Source organism: Marmota marmota, unplaced genomic scaffold, assembly GCF_001458135.2.
Source record: "Marmota marmota marmota unplaced genomic scaffold, marMar, whole genome shotgun sequence".
Lineage (NCBI taxonomy): Eukaryota > Metazoa > Chordata > Mammalia > Rodentia > Sciuridae > Marmota > Marmota marmota.
Window position 1 is genome coordinate 10,018,513 of NW_026000108.1, and position 16,640 is coordinate 10,035,152.

A 16,640-nucleotide genomic window follows, 5' to 3' on the forward strand; every position below is an offset into this window, starting at 1 on the left:
AACTTGCTGAAAGTTGCAAAGAGTCAGTTTTATATTCTATAAAACAGGGATTATGACAGCTCCCTGCAACAGATTGTCAGGATAAAAAGAAAAAAGGTAAATATGGGGACAGAATCCAGCATCCTGCAAACAAAACCTCCTCAGTCTGTTATGTAAAGCAGAAGCAAAGATGTGGTTTGAAAGCAGGTGGTAAAGTCGCAGGGTTTTGCTGTGACATCCATCTGGATGGGTTGTCTCTGCTCTCCTAGATTTCCCTGCTTCCTTGCCTCTGAATGCTAAATAATTATAAAAGGATATGTCTCTGAGGGCTACTGTGAGGATTAAATGAGGTTATACATTTTGGAAGAAAAAAATTCTACCATGGCCTTCTGAATCTTTGGCCTCTGGTGTCCTCTGTATAACTTCTTCCTCCTGAGCATGGGAGGGACCTGGAACCTGCTTCTAACCAATGGAGTATGTGAAAGGCAAGGGCTGTCACTCTAGAGATTAAGTTCCATTATAGAAGTCTTTGTTTAGAGAGAGAGAGAGAGAGAGAGAGAGAGAGAGAGAGAGAGAGAGAGATTCCCCTGCTGGCCTAAAGAAGCACACAGCCATATTGGAAACGGTCCATGGAAGCCCCAAGTGGCAGGAACTGAGGGCAGCCCTAGGAGCTGAGGGTGGCTCCCAGTGGGCAGTCAGTAGTAAGCCAGGGACTTCAGTTATGCAGCCAAAGGAATCAGCCTGCCTGAGAAAGCCTGGAGGCAGATGCTTCCCTGAGTTGCCAGTCCAGTGGACATCTTGATAGCAATCTTGAGAGTCCTTGACCAGAGGGCCAGCTCAGACTCTCACCCAGAGAAACTGACAGATAATGAACATGCTCTGCTTTAAGCTTCTAAGTTGTGGTAATAGATGACTAAAACATGCATGGAAAGCATTTGACACAGAACCTTGCATGTATTAGCCTTCAAGGAATACTCACTCTATCTTCTGCACACATCAATCAGTGCACAAATGCTTAGAGAGATCTTACTTATACATAACGTATTTCTGTAAAAGACTAATGCATTTATCGGATGCATGTCTTCTATCAGCTTAAGAAGATCTGCTTAGAATGCTAGTAGTTAGCATCCCTGGTGAGGTCTAAAATTACCGAACTCTATTAGAGACCCAGATAGCTGTATTGTAATGAGGTTTCGGAGAGTCTGTGGGTGTGTAAGATTCAACTATGTTCCTAGAATATTAAAGGTCTCCAAATAAGGAGGGACTCTGTGGAGTGAGTGGGTGGAAAGAGACATTATATAATAATTCATGTCATTTATTTTTAGGCTTTCATCATATTATTAAATTAAATGACAATTTTTAGCAGATTGAATAATAGTAGCAGACATGAACTTTAGCAGCCACAATACAACATGCACATGCTTTCAAAATCCTAATGGCAGGCTGGAATACAGTCTGAGATGAATTCGTAAATATATATTTTGTAACCTTCTTAGTGGACTACTAAGGTTTGAGATTGGCTTTATCTAGCTATTATTCAAGAGTGGAAAGAGAGAGCCTTCAGAGTTGAGCCTGTGCCTTTTCTTAGGCTGATGGTGCATGGGGTTTTCCCTTCAGACTGCAGACATGGAACACAGGACCACGAACACATCGGCAGAAACGCTGAAGACAAACCAAAAGGAAGTCTTCTGTCTTGCATGCTCAGGGTTCTCCTTGTCTATGACATGAAGAGAAGGCTCCACTTGCCCAGTCTTGACTTCCAATACCCAGTCTTGCTTTTATCGTTGTCACTGTTGTTAGATCAACCCTGAAAGAAGAAAACCCCTTTTTAATGAAGCCATCCATTTGCTTCAGTAAATAAGTTATTGAGTCCTTACTATATACCAGTGAAAATGAGCACAGAGAAGTTTAAAGAAGTTGAATGATTTAACCAATGTCACACAGTTAGAAAGAGTTGGGGCTCAAACCCATAGTCCAGCTCAGTTAGTGTGTTCCCGACATGAGCTTGGGCCACTACAGTATTTATTTATTTTTTCTGTCAGAATAATACAAGATGCCAGTTCAAGGAGAGCATGGTTCAGTACAAATTAGCTCCAAAAGACAAATGATATTGTGTTGCTATAAAGGATTTTTTCCCATGTTTGGAATTGTCAAGGAAATACAGAAGTGTGCTCCAAGCCCCAGTACTCAGCACCGGATGGCCCTGACTGAGCAACAGGAAGGCACCTGATACCACCTAGCAATTGTCAGATTGATCTGTCACTCTTGCTGCTGTTACTGTTTGTAGTTTTACCTGTCTACGATGGACATGGCACTGCTTTCCAGAAAGCTATTGGGATTGAACAAAACACAAACCCTACAATTTATTTCATAACTCTCCTGTGTTCTTATATGAATACACGAGGGATTATGAAACTCCATTCCATGTACAACCACAAGAATGGAATCCGAATTAGGATAAGTTATATTCTATATACGTATAATACATCCAAATACACTCTACTGTTATGTATACCTAAAAAGAACAAAGAAAATGTTTTTAAAGAGTCTTACCATATTCTACTCTCAGTACTAGTGATCCTCTGTACATATTGACCATTCATTCCTTTCTTAAACGAATGCTGGTAGAAACCTTCCTATCTGGAGACACTGTCAGGATGGAGTGGATTTTTACTAGGCAAGACCAACTCTCAATCACGCCCCCTAGTGTTTCAGTCACCTCTCATTGTCTGTTCTCAGGCTTTGCCGTAAATTGCTTTAACTTCTGTTGCAGTTCCTGGGAAAAAAACACGTGCCGCTATTTCCAAATCTTGAACGGTGATTGGCATGTGCAACATTGACCAATAGACAAACATAGAAAAGAATAATCACAAAAGTAGGAACTCCTAACCCTGCTGCATGGGTTACTAAGAGGTCAGGCTTTGGAACCATACTTCATGGAATAGAAATCCCACTCTGCTACTAGCTAACTGTTCATGATCCCAGGTAAGTTACTTCAAATTATATATATATGAAAAAGGAAAATAATAACTGGAATTAATTCACAGGACTATTGGGAAAATGACAAGGAGCTAACATAGGCAAAGAGCTTCAAACACTAACTGACATTTGGTAAGCACTCTATAAATGTCAGCTCTTGTTATTATAAAGAATTATTAAATACTTCCATCCAAACTCCAGATCTGCGTGTACAGAATGTCAATTAACATTTCTAGTCCATTTGAAAGAACCATCATATAAAATCATCCATACCTGGCATCTTTGGTGGGAATGATTTTGAAATCGTTTCCATAAACATGGATTATTACTTTATCATCATGCTAAAAAGAAACAAAAGGCTATTCTTAAAACTAAGATCAAAAGCATATATTAGCTTTATTTTGACAGTTCTTTCTCCTCATTGCCATAAGGAAAATTTGTTGGTTGTGTTTCATGTTCCTGGCCCTGTGAGAAGCTTCCGTTCCACTCTGGTTATTCTTTTCTGGCTCTTGAGACAGATTGCCTGGTTTGCATTCTAGTTCTTCTACATCCTGTCCGGGAGAACTTGAAGCTATGCTTTCCTCACTGGGTCCTAGAATCCTCAACTACCCAATGGGGAAAGATGGTGGACCCACCCCTTAGTATTGTGGGGCCAGCGTAATGCTTGGCACATATCAGCTCCTCATAAACATTAGCTACTGTTATTACCCTGAGATGGTGGAGCAGCTTCTGATCCCATAGCTGTTCAGTTAAGACTTGTTGGATTTATGTTCCAGGAGCAACAGCAGGAAGGACTCAGAATGAGGAGGGTGTCTGGTGAATTGCAGAAAAAATGCTAAGTGTTCCATGAAGCCAGAGCCTGTGTGGCTAATGCCATAAAAGCCAAACCCTCTTCCAGATGTCAGAGCACTCCTGTTCCCAGGCGTTCCCCCAAAGCCAGGCCTCCCCAGCTCGCTTGGCAACAAAAGCCAATAAGCCGCCTTAATTTGGAAAATTCCACTCACGTTCCTGGTCTCTGGCTCTCCACACGTCCCCAGGGTATTTGTGCCAGCCATGACTCCCAAATGTTGGGGAGGAAGAAAGAAGGGAATGGAAAAAAAAAAAGGTAGAGGAAAGGTCGGAAATTTAAACCGAATTGTTTGGTAATGGAAAGTCCCTTTCAAGTCTCTTTAATTCTTTATTTGGATTCCATTGAGTGTGTGCCAAGAGGGAAAAAGGAAAGGTTAAATCCTCCTATCAGATCTGGCAAAGGAGCTGAGCCAAGCAGCTTACGGGAGGGATTAGCGGGTCTGCAAGGCAAGAGTGTTAATACACAGGATGCCAGGGAGCCCCAGGGACCCCTCCTCCAGGCCTTGCCAGCCCCTGGCCTGGAAGGGGGCCTGCAGGAGGAAACTAGCCCAAATGGCAGCAGCTTGATCCCCAAGGAGGTGCCCGGCATCCCCTCTGTCTGGGCAGAAGGGCCCTTAGGCACCCTGGTGGCCATGCTTTGTATTCTCTTCACAGTCACACCCAGGCACAAAGTGACTCACATAGACACTAAATGTTACCACAAATATAGGGCTTCGTGGACTTCATGAGCCCCATTGAGACCTTAAGCCCCTCCCTCATAACATGAAATACTTCCTTTGAGAATTCTGTGCTAAAGTCTCACTACTTTATATGAGCTTCTTACCATCAGCCTTCATTGGAGTAAAACCCTTTTTTTTAAATCTAAGATCAGATCCAAAATTCAAAATGTGTCTGTCTGTGACCTGAAGCATCTGTGTTCAATTCAGCCAAACAGGCATGTTTAGTGAGAAAAAAAAAAAAATGCCTGAAATTCCAAACCAAGTGATGCTTGGGAAAGTTGCTCAGTCTTGCAAACATCAAGGTCTTCATGGACAATCGGGGCACTTCCTAGTCACCTGTCATTGTCCTTGGGGTTTTGTCATGTTGCATTTCTTGTATATCAGAATGACTTTTCAGTGATGGGAAGGACTCCATATATAGGGAAGGTCAGTAAGACATGGCACTCCCCAGAGATGCCACCTGGAGGAAACACAGGTCCTTCCTTCCCTGAAGGAGCTCATGCAGAATGAGGAGGTGGTCGAGGTGACCAAGAGCATGGTCCATTAAGAAGAAACACTCCCATAAAGGTTTTATGAAGTCTCCAGGGTCTGGGTGGAGGAGCCAATCCTCCTTGAGACTACGAGGAAAGGCCTGCTTAGAGTCAGGGAAGGGAGAAAGATTGAACTGAGTCTCCCAGGGCAGCAAAGGAACCTGCTGGGAATAGGAAGGATGGGACATGTCAGTAGAGGAATCATCACATTTATCCAAGAGGAAGAGTGGGAGGAGAATGCAGATGGAGGTACAAAGACTTACTGGGCTGTGCTGGAGTCTTCAGTCAGATTTTCCTACCTTCCTTTGAAAACTCAGACTAAGCAAAGTGTTTATTTATTTATTTTTTTCTACTGTGGTAAGTGGTTTTAATTCTCTTTGAAATGTGTTTGGTGGTTTGTTGTTTTTTTTTAAGAGAGAGTGAGAGAGAGAGAGAGAAAATTTTAATATTTATTTTTTAGTTATCGGCAGACACAACATCTTTGTTTGTATGTGGTGCTGAGGATCGAACCCGGGCCGCACACATGCCAGGCGAGCGCGCTACCGCTTGAGCCACATCCCCAGCCCTTGGTGTGTTTTTTAAAACAACCTTTTTTATTTCTTCTTTTTATATATACATGACAATAAAGTGTATTTTGGCAGATTACACACATGTAGAGTATGACTTATTCTAATTAGGATTCCAATCTTGTAGCTGTACATGATGCGGCATTTCACTGGTCATGTATTCACATATGAACAAAAGAAAGTGATGTCCAACTCATTCTACTGTCTTTCCTATTCCCACCCACCTCCCTTCCTTTCATTCCCATTTATCTAATCCAATGAACCTCTATTCCTCCCCTCCCTATCCTCTTTTGCTGTGGGTAAGCATCTATATATCAGAAAGAACATTTGGCCTTCGGTTTTTGAGGACTGGCTTATTTCACTCAGCATGATGTTTTCCAGTTCCATCATTTACCAACAAATGCTATACTTTCATTCTTCTTTATGGCTGAGTAATATTCAATTGTGTATATACCATATTTTCTTTACCCATTCATCTTTTGCAAGGCACCTAGTTTGGTTCCACAGCTGAGCTATTGTCAATTGAGCTGATACAAACATTGATGTGGCTACATTACTGTAGTATGTTTTTAAGTCCTGTGGGTATAAACCAAGGAGCAGGGTAGCTGGATCAAATGGTAATTCCATTCCCAGTTTTCCAAGGAATCTCCATACTGCTTTCCAGATTGGTTGCAACAATTTGCAGTTCCACAAGCAGGGTATGAGTGTACCTTTTCCCCCACATTCTCGTCAACATTTATTGTTACTTGTATTCTTGATAACTGATATTCTGAGTGGAGTTTTAAAATTAAAAATGTAGCTTTAATTTACGTTTCTCTGATTGCTAGAATTGTTGAACCTTTTTTTACATATATTTTTTGACCCTTTGCATTTCTTCTGTGAAGGACCTGTATAGTTAATTTGCCCATTTATTGATTGGGTTATTGGTTTGGGGGTGTTAAGTTTTTTGAGTTCAGGAAAGTGTTTATTTTTTTAGGATCCTTGATCCTCTGACCCAAAGTGCTAGACTCTGGGTGAACATCCATAAAGAGCCCAGCTCTGCTGACAGAGGAAAGCTGCTGGTTTTGTGTGGGAAGAGCATCCTCTAAGTGCCTGTGAGGGTGTATGTGCATGAAAACACTGGGATTTAGAAAACCATCTGCCAAGCCCTTTTCCCATTATGTTTTAAGTGTGTACGTGTTTTAAAAGGAAATGCAATCATGTGTTTCTAATGTACGTAAGTTAATACATCCACATGCTTCATAAAAATTTCTAACACTCAAGAAATTCTTTGGAGCCTGGATACTTTTTGTCTTAAATTGTCCTCTTAGAAATAGGAAGCCGTCAGTTTGTTCTAAGAGTAGAAAGAACATGAAACAGGTGTGACAAAACTTCATTTTTTTTCTTGACACTAGGAAAAATGATCTCCCTAAAACAAACTTATGGTTCTCACCTGGCCTTTCTCTGTGGCATGAATAGCACCTGACTCCCTAGAAAAAATGACCTTTCATCTTCATTTGGCAAGAATGGCTTCAGTTCATGACCCTTGCCTCAGCATCTACCAATGCCTGCTTTCACTCTCCAAATATGCCAATCTGAAGAGGAAATGATGCGCTCCCCCACACAGGTCACAGCACTGATGTACACCTTTTTTGCTTCTTCTCCTTTGTTATTTAGACTAAAACATAAAGCAAGCCACAACTTCAGGCTGCATATATGACACAACATTTTCTAATTTCCACATTGAAAATGATAAAAAGAAACAGGATAACTCAGGTTAAATAAAAATATTTTATTAAATCTAACATATCTAAAATATTATAATTTCAAAATGAAACTGACATAAAACATTAATATTCTGCACTCATCTATTCATATTGTCTTATGAATACAATTTCTCAAGTTATAATCATATTTTAAACATATTTAAAATTCTCAAAATTTGAATGTCTATGGTACTGGAATGTTCCAGACAGGGACCAGATGGCCACACACACTGCGGTGGTTGAGATTAAGTTTGTATCCACCAAAGGTTCGTGTGTTTGAAGCTTGGTCCTCAGAGCAGTGATATGAAGTGGTAAAACTTAAGAGGTGGAGAGCAGTGGAAGTGATCATGCCATTAGGAGTTCTGCCCTATTTGATGGTTGTTATAGAAGAGAATGGCACCTCCCCACTCTCTGGCTTCTCTCACCATGTGATTTCTCCTCTTGCAGGCACTATCTTCCACCACATGATATAGTCAAAAGGCACTGACCTGAGACAGCAGATGTCAGTGCCAAGGTCTTGCACCTCCAAAACTGTGAGTTAAATAAGCCTCTCTTCTTTACAAATTACCCAGAATCGAGTATTTTGTTACAGCAACAGACCTTAGTCACTTTAACACCTGGGATTTGGTGGGTCACTCACCTCTCATGGAGCAGCCAAGGATATGAGCAGTGGGATTTTCTTTTGAATAGTGCAGAACAACACCCTCCATTCCATGTTTGTACAGCTTTAATTTGTTCATGAAGCATTACCTCACTTGTAGGATAGTTTCCTATTATAGCTCAGATGTGTTTAACATGCATCTGCTTTTATTTTCTATAACCAATCTCCTGGGTCCATTCCGTGAGTCCTTTCAGATAAACTCATTGCTTCAGGAGAGGATGTCCTATTGTGGGATTGTATGGTTACATTCCCTCAGGGAACTTGTCCAAAGGCTGCCCAGCTCATAGTGCCAGGTCTTTTGGCAGCACATTCCCAGCCTCTCCTGGGGTCACAGCAGCTGTCAAACCCACAGCATGCTGTTCCTACCTGTGCCCTGCTCAGAGACAGTATGGGCAGCAGCTTTCCCTTCTCTACCTGCTCACTAGGATTCACCTCAGCTCCCACTGGCCACTATGGAGCCTTTGAGAATCCAGAAGAGGAGAACTTCTGGAACAATCCCATCCCAGCCTTGCTTTGGGTTCCCTCCACCACCTTAGGTGTCATCTGAGACTCCATCTTCTGAAGCCCCATCCACCCCTGGGATGGCTGGCTGACTTTCAGCTGTCCCCACCATTCTGAAAAGTAGGGATCAACTTTAGAAAACCGGAAAGCTCTGCCCCAGGCCCCATCTCTGCCTACCATTGCAATGACTATCCTCTTGTAGTCACAGTTGGCTTGAGGTTACTCCATGATAGTGAAAAGACTCACCTTGTTTCAGTCAGGCATGGACCCCAACTTTTCAACTCCTTCCATGGCCCTCTGGTGTTCAACACCAGGGTGAATGTGAAGCCAGGGGTCAGGTTGCACTGCTTCCTCTTCCTTCTGTCCCTTCCTGGTCCCTTCCTGCACTAAAATAAATGGAGATTTCTAAGGAAATGGACACTACATAAGTACAGAAGACAATTGGAAACTATATTGAAAATTTGTACTCGGATAAAATAGAAAATATCAAAGACATCAAAAAAATTTCTAGAGTCATATGATTGACCCAAACTGAATCAGAACAATATATACAAGTTAAACAAATCAATTTCAAGCAATGAAATAGAAGACACCATCAAAAGCCTACCAACAAAGAAAAGCCCAAGATCAGATTCACAGCTGAGATCTACAAGACCTTTCAAAGAAGAACCGGTACCAATAATTCTCAAATTATTCCATGAAATAAAAAAAGAACACCACTTCCAAATTCATTCTATGAGGCCAATATCACCCTGATTCCAAAACCAGACAAAGACACATCAAGGAAAGAAAACTTCAGACCAATATCTCTAATGAACATAGATGCAAAAATTATCAATAAAATTATGACAATGCAAAAACACATTAAAAAGATAGTGCAACACAATCAAGTGAGGTTCATCCCAGGGATGCAAGGTTGGTTCAACATACAGAAATCAGTAATACAATTCATTAGACTTAAATATAAGAGTCATAAGATCATCTCAATAGATGCAGAAAAAGCATTCAGCAAAATACAGCACCCCTCATGTTCAAAACACTAGAAAAAGTAGGGATAATAGGAGCATATCTCAACATTGTAAAAGTTGTCTATGCTAAGGCCAAGGCCAACATCAATTTAAATGGAGAAAAATTGAAAGAATTCCCTCTAAAAGCTGGAACAAGACAGGGATGCCCTCTTTCACCACTTCTATTTAACATAGTCCTTGAAATTCTAGCCAGAGCAATCAGACAGACAAAAGAAAATAAAGGGATATTCATAGGAAAAGAAGAACTCAAACTATCACTATTTGCTGGTGATATGATTCTATATCAATAAGATCCAAAAAAATCCCACCAGAAAACTTCTAGAACTAATAAATTAATTCAGCAAAGTAGTAGGATATAAAATCAATACTCATAAATCAAATGCGTTTCTATACATAAGTGATGAATCCACTAAAAGAGAAATTAGGAAAACTTCCCCATTCAAAACAGCCTCAAAAAATATAAAATACTTGGGAACAAAAGAGGTGAAAGACCTCTACAATGAAAACTACAGAACACTAAAGAAGGAAACTGAAGAAGACCTTAGAAAATGGAAAGATTTACAAGCTTCTTGGATACTGTCAAAATTGTCATACTACCAAAACTGTTATACAGATTTAATGAAATTCCTATTAAAATCTCAATGACATTCTTCATATAACTCAAAAAAGCAATGATGAAATTCATTTGGAAAAACAAGAGACCCAGAATAGCCAAATCAATCCTTAGCAAGAAGAGTGAGGCAGGAGACATCATAATAGCAGAACTTAAACTATATTATGAAACTATAGTATCAAAAATGACATGATATTGGCACAAAAATAGGTTTGTAGACCAATGGTGCATAAAAGAGGACACAGAGAGATACACACATAAAAAGAGTTATCTCATACTAGAAAAGAATACCAAAAACATACATTGGAGAAAAGATAGCCTTTTCAACAAATGGTGCTGGGAAAACTGGGAATCTATATGCAGAAAAATGAAATTAAGCCTCTATCTCTCACCATGCACAAAACTCAACACAAAGTGGATCATGGACCTAGAAATTAGACCTGAGACCCTATACCTAATAAAAGAAAAAGTAGACCCAAATCTTCATCATGTCAGATTAGGCCTCTACTTCCTTAACAACACTCCTAAAGTGCAACAAATAAAATTGAGAATCAATAAATGGAATGGATTCAAACTGAAAAGCTTCTTCTCAGTAAAAGAAACAATCAGTGAAGAAGATAGAGAGATTACAGAATGGGAGCAAATTTTTACCACACACACATCAGATAGAGCACTAATCTCCAGGATATACAAAGAACTCAAAAATCTTAACACACACACACACACACACACACACAACAAATAACCCAATCAATAGTATAATCGATCAACAAATATATAAAAAATGTTCAATATCTATAGTAAGTAAAGAAATGCAAATCAAACCTACTCTAAGATTTCATCTCACACCAGTCAGAATGACAGCTATTAAGAATACAAGCAAAAATAAGTGTTGGCGAGGATGTAGGGGAAAAGGTACACTCATACATTGCTATTGGAACTGCAAATTGGTGCAACCAATATGGAAAGCAGTATGAAGATTCCTCAGAAAACTCTTAATGGAACTATCATTTGACCCAGCTCTATCCCACTACTTGGTTTATACCCAAAGGACTTAAAAGAAGCATACTACAGTGATGCAGCCACATCAATGTTTATAGTAACTCAATTCACAATAGCTAAATTGTGGAACCAATGTAGATAGATTAATGGATAAAGAAAATGTGATATATATATATATATATATATATACATATATATATATACACACACACAAACACACACACGTAATAATATTCAATTATGTATATATACAAACCTTGAATCCCCTTGAAATATTGAAATCCATTGTTTCATTGGGTAGCTATACAAATACATACAGACATAAAAAAATACAAATTTAGAATTTTTATGGGTGGGAAAATATATCAATGTGCTATTTCAAACACATTATCCCTAGTCTACAGTCAACATGAGTCAGTTGTGATCTGTGTGTTCCTCTTGCTGTTTACTGGTCTTATTTTCAGTATTTTTTTAGGTCAATAAAGTCTCCTTTTCTTTCCATTCCCAGATCTTCCATCATGTCAATACATGTAAACTCCCAGCAATTGTCCACAGAAAGTGTTTGCTTTTAACTGCATCTCCCTCTGGTTTGGAATCTCTTGGAGGGACTTTCAGTACTGGACCATACCTCCCACTGCCTTGTCTATGTGCCCTGGTGTCTGCTATGGTTGGTTGAATTTATCTCAAATTGTCACAAGGTCACTGGGTCACTCAGGACCCTGTACATAGATGGCTACCTTCTCTCTGCACAATAGTACTAGCTTGGTGCACTCTCTGTGGAATGAAGTTTTTACCCCCAGTGCTGACAGGATCTCCCAACAAGGCAAGAAAGAGCTACATGAAGGGAATAAAGTATTCGGTTACATCGTGGAAAGAACACAGGATTTAGAGTTAGACATTAGGATTTTGGTAAGTTACTTAACTTCTTTAAGCCTGAATTTACTCATTTCCAAATTGGAAAGTAGAATCCCTTCTGTCTTATTTTGGGTTTCCTGAAGTACAGCCTATCATAAAGACTTGCCTGGAGATAGTTTACTTAGGAATGTGATTTCAGGATGGTTAGGGAAAAGTAGAGGAAGTCAATACCAGGATGCATGATTCAAATGGCCAAGGCTAAGGGCGATTGCAGCTCACAGCAGAGGTCTTCTGAGGAAATTTATACATGTGTCTCAGAATCCTTTTGTGAGACAAAAGGGAGTCATGCTTATATTTTAGCTACTGTCTTTAACTGTTCAAGGATTCACCCAATGTGCAATCATTTTCATACAATTCCAAGTAGCAAGTGTATGAAGGCTGAGATGTTTGCTATCCGCCTTCCACACCAAAAAAAAAAAAAAGTGAGAGAAAAAGAAAGTGAGAGGTACCTTGAACAAGGCTGAGGAGAGACTGTTCAATTGCCCCTGCATGAAAGCAGCGTCTATTTTCAGTGGCTGAAGATAAATATCGACCCAAAAAGATCACAAAGTGGTATACAAAAGTGTCAGATATGTTCCCACCTTGAACACTTGCACTACTCAGAAATGCTCATCTCCATTAAGTGCAATCTATTGCAAAGTTTCTTCCAGTTGGGCTGGCAACTCAGCCTGTAACAACTTAGTACTAGAAGAAATATGCTGCAGTCTCCACTGCCAAAATCTCAAGGCAATAACTGAAATTCATCCATGACCCATTGAAATTTCCCTGAGAAACTGAAATTCAGTTAAGTCAGTGGGCTCTTAGTCTATTCATTTACTCAAAAATTTCATAGTTTTGTTCAACAGGAAAGAGAAAGAAGGAATGGAAAAAGGAGAGGGAAGAAAAAAGGGAAAGAGAGAAGGGAGGGAGGTAAGGAAGAAAGGGGCAACCTATTGGCCACTTCCACACTGTCCTGTGGGTCAAGGTATTCTTGATTTCTCTCACTTAGCCATACATATGTTCATTAATTGCACCCAACTTGCTTCAGTGGCTAAGTGATACTGGCCTTTGCTATTCCGGAAACCATCATCTCACTTTCCATGGGAATATCTCTCATGGTGACTGGTGGCAGACAGAAGACAGACACTTTAAAGCTTCTCAAAGATTTCCCTTTTCCCAAAATATTTCTTCTTAATTAAGAGCATGTACTAGTCAATTTTGCATCACTGTGACCAAAATACCCAACAAGAACAACTTATAAAAGGAAAACCTTTCTTCAGATCATGGTCTTAAAGGTTCAGTCTGTGATAAGTCAAGTCCATAGCTCTAGGTCCAAGGTAAGGCAGCACATCATGGCAGAAGGACCTGGTAGAGGATCATTGTCCACATTATGGGCCAGGAAGCAGAGAAAGGAAGAGGAAGGAACTCAGGTCAGATGAACTCTTCCAGAATGTGCCCCCAGTGATCCACCTCCTCCATCCATGCCTCATCTGCCTGTGGTTAACAGTCCATCAGTTCAAGTAGGATGGACTGATTAGGTAACTGTTTAATCATTTCAATTGCAAACATTCCTCCATTTTCACAAAAGTTTTTTGGGGGACACCTCATATTCAAACCAAAGCAGAATATTTCTCAATAATACATGTGAAAATTTATATAAAAATGCATGTGAATCCAAATTCTCTTAAACATTACACTTACATAAAATACCAAATACATACAGACCTAAAAATACTAATTTAGAACATAAATTTATAAATTCAATTATTCTAAACACTCATATGATTTTAAACTGAAACTTTCCCACTCTCCTACATGATAGACAAGATAATTTAGAGAAAGGTTTGTCTCATAGCCCTGTACCCAACACAAAGTCCCGCCTTGATCTGCCCACCAATTTCTACAGGACAACCTTGTGATTTTGTTCTGCATGTAGGTACTCTTAAGAAAATACAGTTTCTAGATAATTCATAAACCTTTGAACTTGATGGGGTCCTGTGTTCTTCTCAGATAAAGCTATATCTTGTTGAAATGATCCTCAGTTGAAGTTTGAATCCCCTTCCTGGAAGGACTTACTGTATGCTTGGAACACCAAAGACCATCTATGGACATCTGCCACTGGAAACTCTAGACTCTTCCACAACTGACATATTTGAATAGTGATAAAGCAATTCTCAATTAACATCACTTCCTAAGAGGACACCCACTCTTGAGTGCACACATGAGGAGCTACACAGGGACACATGCACAGACGCATGATGAGCTCTAATGAACTAATGGACTCTAATGGTTTTTCCCTCTTCTTCTCCCCCACTTCCTCTGTTCATTCCTTTCTTCCTTCTTATACTTATCACTGAGGCTCACATATAATAAGCACTCAATAAACACTTCTTGGCTGACTGATATACTAGACAAATTCCAATAAGAAATAATTTAAAAAAAATTCCCTTTAAAGAGCTCATCATGGAACATTTAATCACCCAAAGGCAGTTTTGTGGCCCCAGTTGCCACTGTAGCACCAAGTTAATAGGCTCACATCATTTCTAACTTGGGAGAGCCTCTAACAAAAAAAAATGATCCTGCTAGATGGTTAATGGGACAAAAATTACAGTCACTGTGAAAACTTTAACTTAGAATCCTTAGATCTAAGGATAATTAAAATCACAGCTTGAAGGCTGGAGGAATAACTATTTGAATTTAATTTACTATTGTATGCAATATAAGGGATGATTACTTTCCCCCAAGCATTGTGGACTTTGGTATAATTTCCTTTTTGTGAGTTAAATTTACTTAAGTGTCAATATTTTGCAACTCAAAGTACCAATTAACTTTATGTGATTTTTCCCCTAATAAAAACAACATTCAACAAAGTTGTAAATGCTCTCTCATTTTGCTTTCACCAGATACTTGGAGCTTGAGTTGTATTTTAAAAATGTGTGTGTGTGTGTGTGCATTAGGATCAGACAAAACTGGGTGTTCTTCAACCGAAAGCCTTAACTATCAAGGGGATCCATTATGGCTTTGGTTTTGTTTGTGGATACCTATTCCCGTTTATTTAGGAAGGCAGTATGACATATTTAAAAGAAATGAGGCGTAGGGAACAATGGAAATGGAGCCCAGGTCTCTTAAAAACATTGGGGAAGATGTTTTAATCTTTCTTTGTCTCTCCAAATAATAGCAATTATGATGATAATAATTGAACGTGTATTATGTACTAAGCACTGTTCTAAGTATTTTTCCAACCGCATTTCATTTAATAATTTTAAAAGTCCCTTCTCTCTGTTTTGAAGATAAAGGAAATGAGGTTTAAATAGGTCAAAAGATGTGCTCCATTAAAATCTGGATCCCAGCTATTTAATAGGATTCCTGTCCACTGCTGTTAACCCCCACTCACCCAATGCTATAAATTCAATGTGACACCCTTGTCATTGTGTCATCTCCCAGAGGGAGATGTTACAGGGACCACCTACCTGCTCAAGCTCCCCTCACAACCCTACAAAATAAATACTGAATTATCCAACAGAAGCCATCTGCTCTCCTGGAAACTTGGCTGGCTACAGGTCCTGGGATAGCCCTATGGGCACAAGTCCTGGACCCCCTCTGAGCATCTGCTCAACTCCACATGAGGTTCTATAGGCAGAGAGTATCCCAAGGGGCTTCCCAATCAGACAACAGAAACAGACCCAGAAGCAGGGTTTTCAAAATTTCAGTGGCCCCTGATGCTCAGGGAAGACCAGGATCCCTTCTTGCCCAGGTCTAAAGACTGTATGCTGGCAGTCACATCTTGATCAGGAGACAAAATGAAGCTGATCCCAGAGAAGTAGGAACAAACCTTGGAAAGACCATTCAGCAGCATTCACATTCCCAGGGCCACTGTCCTCCTGCCCTTCTAGGCTATGTAAGGCCCCTCAATGTCCTTTCACAGGACATTTGCTTCAGCAAATGCAAGGATGGTGTCTATTTGTCTTTGGAAGCAAAAAATTCCTGAAGAATGTAGCAATGAACAATTTCATATTGATGATTTATCCTGGGATTGGCTTCCATAAAAAAATTCAGAGAGCTGAAGATAATCAAGTTGAAAGAACAGTGGGGACAGGTTTCTTTCCGCCACTTATTACTCATAGGACTGTTAGAAAGTCATTCTCCCTTACCTGCTCGGTTTATTCACCACGTTTAAAATTGCAAGCACACACACTATAGTACTCCCTATCTTCCTTCCCCATCTTATTTTCCCCTTCACACTTTTCATTTCTGATATGCTAAATAATTTATTTAGACACTTTATCAATTGTCCTGCCCAGTACAATGTAAGCTCATAAAAATGCTGCTGGATCTTCCTGGTCCAGCATACAATTCAATACATAAGAATTCAATAGATATTTGTGGCAGTTGCTGTTGAATGTGTTATGTGATTTGACTAGACCTTATCAGTGCTTTGCCTCTTGAGATCCCATGAACTCTGTGAGTTCATAGAGACTGGGTTAGAAAAGCCTTGAGCTAATATGAATATTACTGAAAACATAAGGGAGATGGTACATCTCAGCCATCACTCTGTTTCTCCAGCTAACACATCT

At 39.7% G+C, this 16,640-nt stretch overlaps 1 long non-coding RNA gene across 1 annotated transcript in view; it reads right to left on the reverse strand.

Moving 5' to 3' along the window:
- Nucleotides 1-1,278: 1,278 nt before the first annotated feature.
- The window catches only part of LOC125610934, a 99,874-nt gene continuing 84,512 nt past the window's right edge, over nt 1,279-16,640 (reverse strand). Inside the window, exons 2-3 of the long non-coding RNA XR_007341024.1 lie at nt 8,776-8,915; nt 1,279-1,786 (exon numbers count right to left, since the gene is read on the reverse strand). This is a non-coding gene — a long non-coding RNA (uncharacterized LOC125610934). The remainder of the gene's footprint in view (nt 1,787-8,775; nt 8,916-16,640) is intronic.